This window comes from Triticum aestivum, chromosome 1D (genome assembly GCF_018294505.1).
Source record: "Triticum aestivum cultivar Chinese Spring chromosome 1D, IWGSC CS RefSeq v2.1, whole genome shotgun sequence".
In the NCBI taxonomy this organism is placed as follows: Eukaryota; Viridiplantae; Streptophyta; class Magnoliopsida; order Poales; family Poaceae; genus Triticum; species Triticum aestivum.
Genome location: NC_057796.1, coordinates 91,773,607 through 91,779,606, shown reverse-complemented (window position 1 = coordinate 91,779,606; position 6,000 = coordinate 91,773,607).

Sequence of the window (6,000 nt, the reverse complement as noted above, 5' to 3'; positions counted from 1 at the left end):
GTACTTCACGGCGACGCGCCGATTGCCGTTGGCTATGCTGACGGCCGTGGAGTAGTCAATGAGCCAATCTTCCGGCTTCACTGAGCCGTTGTACTTGGGCGTGTCTCTGGGGAGCGAGAACCCTTTGGGGAAGGGCCCGTCGCGGATGTGGGGGCCAAAGCTTGGCGGGCCGACATCGTCTTCTTCTTCTAATGCCAAGGATCGAGCAAGGCGGTCGATCCTGTGGCGGGTGTCGTTCTCGCCGACTCCTTCTCGGCAGCCGAGTCGGTCGCCAAGAGTTGGGTGCGTGATAGGCGGCGGAGTGAGACGTCTTTCTCTTCGAGGCGGGGGAGGAGGCAGATTTCCTTGGTGCTCTACAGCTCGAGGGCGGCCCTCCGCGTCGTGCTCGATGGTGATGCGAGTCCGGCTGCGGCTGGCAGCCGGCTCCTTGTCTTTCTTCTGGCGTGCGCCACTCGCAGTCGGCGAGCGGGACGTTGCGGCGTGCTCTCGGCGCGGGGGATGGCTATCAGCATGAGCGCCGGCTTCGTGCCATTCTGCAGCCGCGTCGAGCAGCTGCTGGATCCGTCTCGTCATGTAGGGGAGCTCATCGGCTCCCAGCCCATTGAGCTCTTCTGCGGCCGCCTGAGCGGCTCGCAGATTCTCGAGCGGGGTGTTATAGACGGGGCGATCTGCCCCCAGCATGCTGGCGACGGCCGCGCCGCGCTTCTGGACGAAGCCGGCTCGGCTCGGGCCACTAGGCGGCGGCGTACCGAAGGCGGCGCGGTCGACTTCGCGCTGGTGGGCCTCGGTGAGGCGTCTCATGGAGGCTATCTTCTGGCCCTCCGCGATGAGGGCGAGGCGGCGTGCCTTCAGGGTCTCGGTGTCGGCATCGGCCGGGATGGGGACGGAGAGGTCGTGCATCGCCGCTTGCAGGGCGTCGTGGGCGTTCTCGCCCGAGTTGGCAGCGCTGCTACCACTATCAGCTCGAGGGAGGGGGTCGTCGAATACCACCACGTCGGAGGGGTAGGCGTCAAGCGATGCAGTGTCGGAGTCGACGAGCATCGGGTCGGTGGAACCGACCGACTCCACATCTGCAGCAGGCTCGCTGGAGACATGAAGCTGGTCGAGGAGGTTGACGAGGCGGCTCTCGGGGAAGTCCGTGCCTGCGTCGGACGCAGGCTCGTCGGAGATGCGAGTCTCGCCGAGCAGATCGGCGAGGCAGCTCGCAGCGCAGGCGTCGTCGACACCTTGCAGCGCGTCGAGGCAAACGCCATCGGGCGCAGCAGGCTGGCTACGCTCGCAGGGGAGGAAGAGGGTTCCCGTCCAGAACAGGTCTCCGGACGACGGTGCACCTGGCCCCATGGTGGGCGCCAAATGTCGGGTGGTTGGTGCGACATATGCCAATGGATGGGTTATCATTGTGGGAGCCAATAAGACATCGCCGGTGCCTGGAAACGGGATGAGGCGAAGACATGCACGCCGGCGGATTTTACCCAGGTTCGGGGCTCTCCGAGGAGATAACACCCTAGTCCTGCTCTGCGGGGTCTCTGCATGATCACTAGATCAAGGAAAGGTAGCTACAATCGCTCCTAGAGCTGTTGGGTTCAAGGGAGAAGAAGAACAGGGCTAGCTCTTGCTTCTCTCTATCTATGGTGTGTGTGCTATGCTTAGAAGCCAACCCTTTGCATGGGTGCTCCGGGGGGTTTATATAGGCCTACCCCCCGGGGATACAATGGTAATCCGCCTGGGTACTGGTCCCAGCCGTCAGTGTCTACGCTCGCCGGCTTCTCCGCCGGCTGTTGGGTCCCGCCGACTGGTGGGTCCCGTCGGCTGCCGGCTTCTTGGTCGACAGGCCGGTCCCACCGCCTGGGGTCTTGTCGGCGGCTGCTTACTGTAGCCTCGCCTCTGATGACGAGGGCTTTGTCGAGGTAAGCGTGGCTATAGTGGGCCGCCTCGGGGACTCTCACTGTAGCCTTACCTCGTCTTATTTCCTTAATGGGGCTCCTACTTCGAGGAAAGGGAGTAGCCGGCTTCTGGGGGCCGGCTACACCCCGGGCCGACTGGAGGAGGCCGGGCCGCCTTTGCGCCTCTCTCTGGCAGAAGGGGCCCGCCGCCCGCGGGCCGTACAGGAGTCGGTCGTGGACGACGTCGAGGCTGGCATGGCTACATTGCCGAGCCGCACAGGAGACGGCCATCCCGTACGGCCTCCTGTTGCCACGCCTGCCTCGGGCCTCGGGGGTAGTGGGCCACACTGTGGCCACACCTCGTCTTGTCACTGTTATGTGGGGGTTGCTTGGGTGGTTGTGGTCTCGGCCGGCTTCTTGGAGTCGGCGTCCTTCTTGGCCGGCCTCCTGGAGTCGGCCACCCCATAGTTGTCCTGGGGAGAGGTTGCTGAGGCTGGGTCGCCTTCCGGAAGTCGGCTTCAGAAGTAGCCGGCCAGGGAAGTCGGCCCAATGCTTGGAATGCTCGGAGGCCCAAAGGCCTGATAATTTTTTCAGAAGAACCAGGGGCAGTCGGTTAGGCTACCCGTGGCCATTTACTCTGACACAAGTGCCAGGCTGGCGCCAGCGTGCACAACGTTCTTATTTCCTCTTTGGTGCTAAGGAGGCCAGCACAGGCGCAGAGTACCGAGGCATCAGGAAAAGGTTGCTATATTGGTGCAACAAGACCAAGACCAGGAGGACGGCAAGATGGAGTTCATCGTGGAGCCCAAGACGGCGTCACCACCAGGGCTTTTCGCAGGCGAAGACCGCTTTTGTCAGGATAGCTTATACTAGCTGTCCCCCTTCAAATTTGCCCGCCGTTGTTGGCTCCCTTCCCGCTCGATATTTGGGAAGAGGACCAGGGCCTATATAAGTAGAGCTAGCCACCAAAGTAGGGGCAATCTCATCTTAGCTTGATCCAATCCGATCGAGAGCCTGGCCACAAGAACACCTCAACCTCAGGAGGCTGTTCTTCCCTTGTACTATTCATCAGCCCAAGAGGCAATCCACCACCACCACACCGGAGTAGGGTATTACACCACAACGGTGGCCCGAACCAGTATAAACCTCGTGTCTTTCTGTGTTGCGAGTTCGTCGAGTTCGTGCACGAGATCTTAGCGAGCTAGGGCGTAGATTGGTAGGAGGGAAAGACTTCGTGCGCACCCAGTGTTCGAACCTTAAGGGTTTGCCGGAACCCCACATCCGACAGTCTCCATTTGTGCAGTTCACTAAAATCAAGCAACATTACCATTCAAGTAGCACAACATATGAAAGCACACCGCGCAATCATGTGAAAGAAAGCTAGTACTGACCTCTCATGACGCGGAATTCTAACAACTCACAAGAAGAAGATCTGAACCAAATTTGCCAACACGGATAGGAAGTAAGATCTCCTCTTGTGCAGTTCCACTAAGATCAAGCAATCAAGCAACGTTGTCGGTGTGAAATTTTGGTTGAACTGCACAAAACACTCATAAAACAAAAGTGTTTTGTGCAGTGCAACAAAAGGTCACAATAGCAACGAGGTGAAGTAGATAACCCTGTTTACACAAAGGTGCAAAGGAAACAACTAGTGGTCAATAGCGGTGGATGACACAGAAGCCAACAAAAAGAAGCATCTAACTTATCTAAATGGGAAAGAAAGCAAGACAGTAGCATTTATCAAACGGTGGCATTGATTAATATTAACAGAGAGATTATATTAACAATTAAATTCATTAAACATGTAATTTGCTTTTAACTGTGGCATTGCATCAATTTTCCAGCGGCATTATTAGAGGGTGTTTGTTTACAGGGACTTTTTGGTGTAGGAGCTAAAATAAGTCCGTGTCAGTCCCATCTAAACCAAACAGGAGGGACTTTTAGGGACTAAAAGTGGGCATTTGGGACTAAAGAAAGAAGACCCCGAGGGAGAGTCTTTTTGGGACTTTTTCCAATAGTTGCCCCTGCCCCGCATCGCACCTTGTCTCTATTAGTTCATTACTAGGGGTAACATGGTCTTTTAGAATGTTATTTAATAACCTCTAGTCCATGTTTATTCCCTGGAACCAAGCATGTAGGGACTAGGGACTTTTTAAGCAAAGAGGGCCTTAGATTAACAACAGCTAAAGAGTTGCATGGGACAGTGGACGCACCAGCACCATGTGCATCTACCAATGTATGAAGGGGTGATGCACAGTCTGTTGCAACAAAGAACAAACAACCAAGGAGCATATTTGTGTTGGTCCCAGTTTTTTTATCTTTAGACACCTTTCCCTATGTGAACGCAACAAATCTAGTCATGCTCAAACTCTACAGCCTTATCCCCCAAAACAAAAAGATCAGTTCGTTACAGATGTGCGTACTGCGTTTTTCATTGTTTCCCTTTTCGACAAATGTAGGTGCTGGATAGCCAGTCTATACTAGTACTTTCCCCCTTCCTTTCCTCTTTGAACCACGTCCTAGATTCACGCTATACAACTTTCCCCACTACGTTCCCCCATTCCTTTCCTTTTTGAACCATGTCCTAGATTCATGCTATACGACTTTCCCCACTAGTCTCCCCAATTCCTTTGCTCTTTCAACCACGTCCTAGATTCATGCTATACAACTTTACCCATTACTTTCCTGTTTGATCCAACACCTAGATTCGAGTGGAGAAGCGGAAAAAGCCCACATGCAGCTAGAGCAATGCATGTGGAATAAGTAAATTATACCTTAAGGTTCTTGGGGTGTGGTTCAGTGGGCGACCGAAGGCCGTTCGGCCCACACTACGTATGGCGGCGAGGAAGAAGGGGTCGGAGGCCCTCCCGCACCGCCGCTGGGTGAAAGAGAACAACTGCGCCGGTGCTGGATTCCCTCCCTCGCCGACGGCGACGGTGTTAAGACTCCTTCCCTTCCCGGCGGATGGATCCTGCCGGCTCTTTGACCAGCAGTGAGGGGGGAGACAGAGGCCAACGAAGTCTTGTTTAGATCTGGAGAGGGTGAGAGAGTGTGAAGAGAGCAACTACAAGCGCTGATGGTCCAGCGTGTATATATATACTGGAGAGAGAGTGTGAAGAGTGCAAACCCTAGACAAAAAGAGCCGAGGCTGCAGCGTATACGTGATGAGGTGATTATACGGTCACTACGAGATCGTATAGCTCTGTATCCATCCATTTTGACCAGTCAAAGAATCCTCCTGGCACCGCCCCAGATCACTTTCTCTCTCTGTCGTGCGGGGCCTACCTGTCATTGGGTGGAAGAAAGAAGTCAAATAAAATAAAATTATGCTCAAATGTAGTTATCCAACCCGAGACCTCAAGTTTTATGAGCGAACAGGATAACCAGCTACACCACCCTCCCATTATGTTCAACGAGAGGAAAATAACCTTTTATACATTCCTGCATTCGTGTGACAAGCATGCCATGTTTTTTTGTGTGCGAGTCATTGGGATTTAAATCATAATCGTGTCATGTGGCTTTGGTAGTAAGGTCTTTTGGGATTTAAAGCAGTGTTGGTAGTACAGAAATAATGCAGCCTTAGTCACCTTACCTCTCTCCATGTAGTACGTTGGGTCCCACCAGTCAGAGGGTGAAACAAACAAATTAATAAGAAAAATTAAAAGTGCCAGCGGTGTATCTTACCTCACACATCTCGCTACTGCTCGTGAACACTGTCCAATTGATCCCTCTGTTCGCTCACGTACTATTTTAAGTGAATCCTTATTAGGCTGGTCATAGTGGGGAGTAACTTAGACTAGTTTCATGCATATGACACTAGTCTTTGTTACTACCTTCATAGTGCAAAGTAACATACAAGTAGTATCATAGATGATTGCATTTATTACATTATAGACTCATTTTTCTTTGGGTTGCATTATGTTACAGTAACATATTATGTTACTCCAAACACTTCTCTCTTCATTAACTATATGCCACATAAGCAAACTTGTCTTGAAATGCGCTATGTTACTTGCTAAGTTACTCCCACTATGACCAGCCATATAACATGCACACAATTTTGGGCACTTGTATTCGACCTAAGTTAGTGTGCCACCGTATCTCGTACTACTCCCTC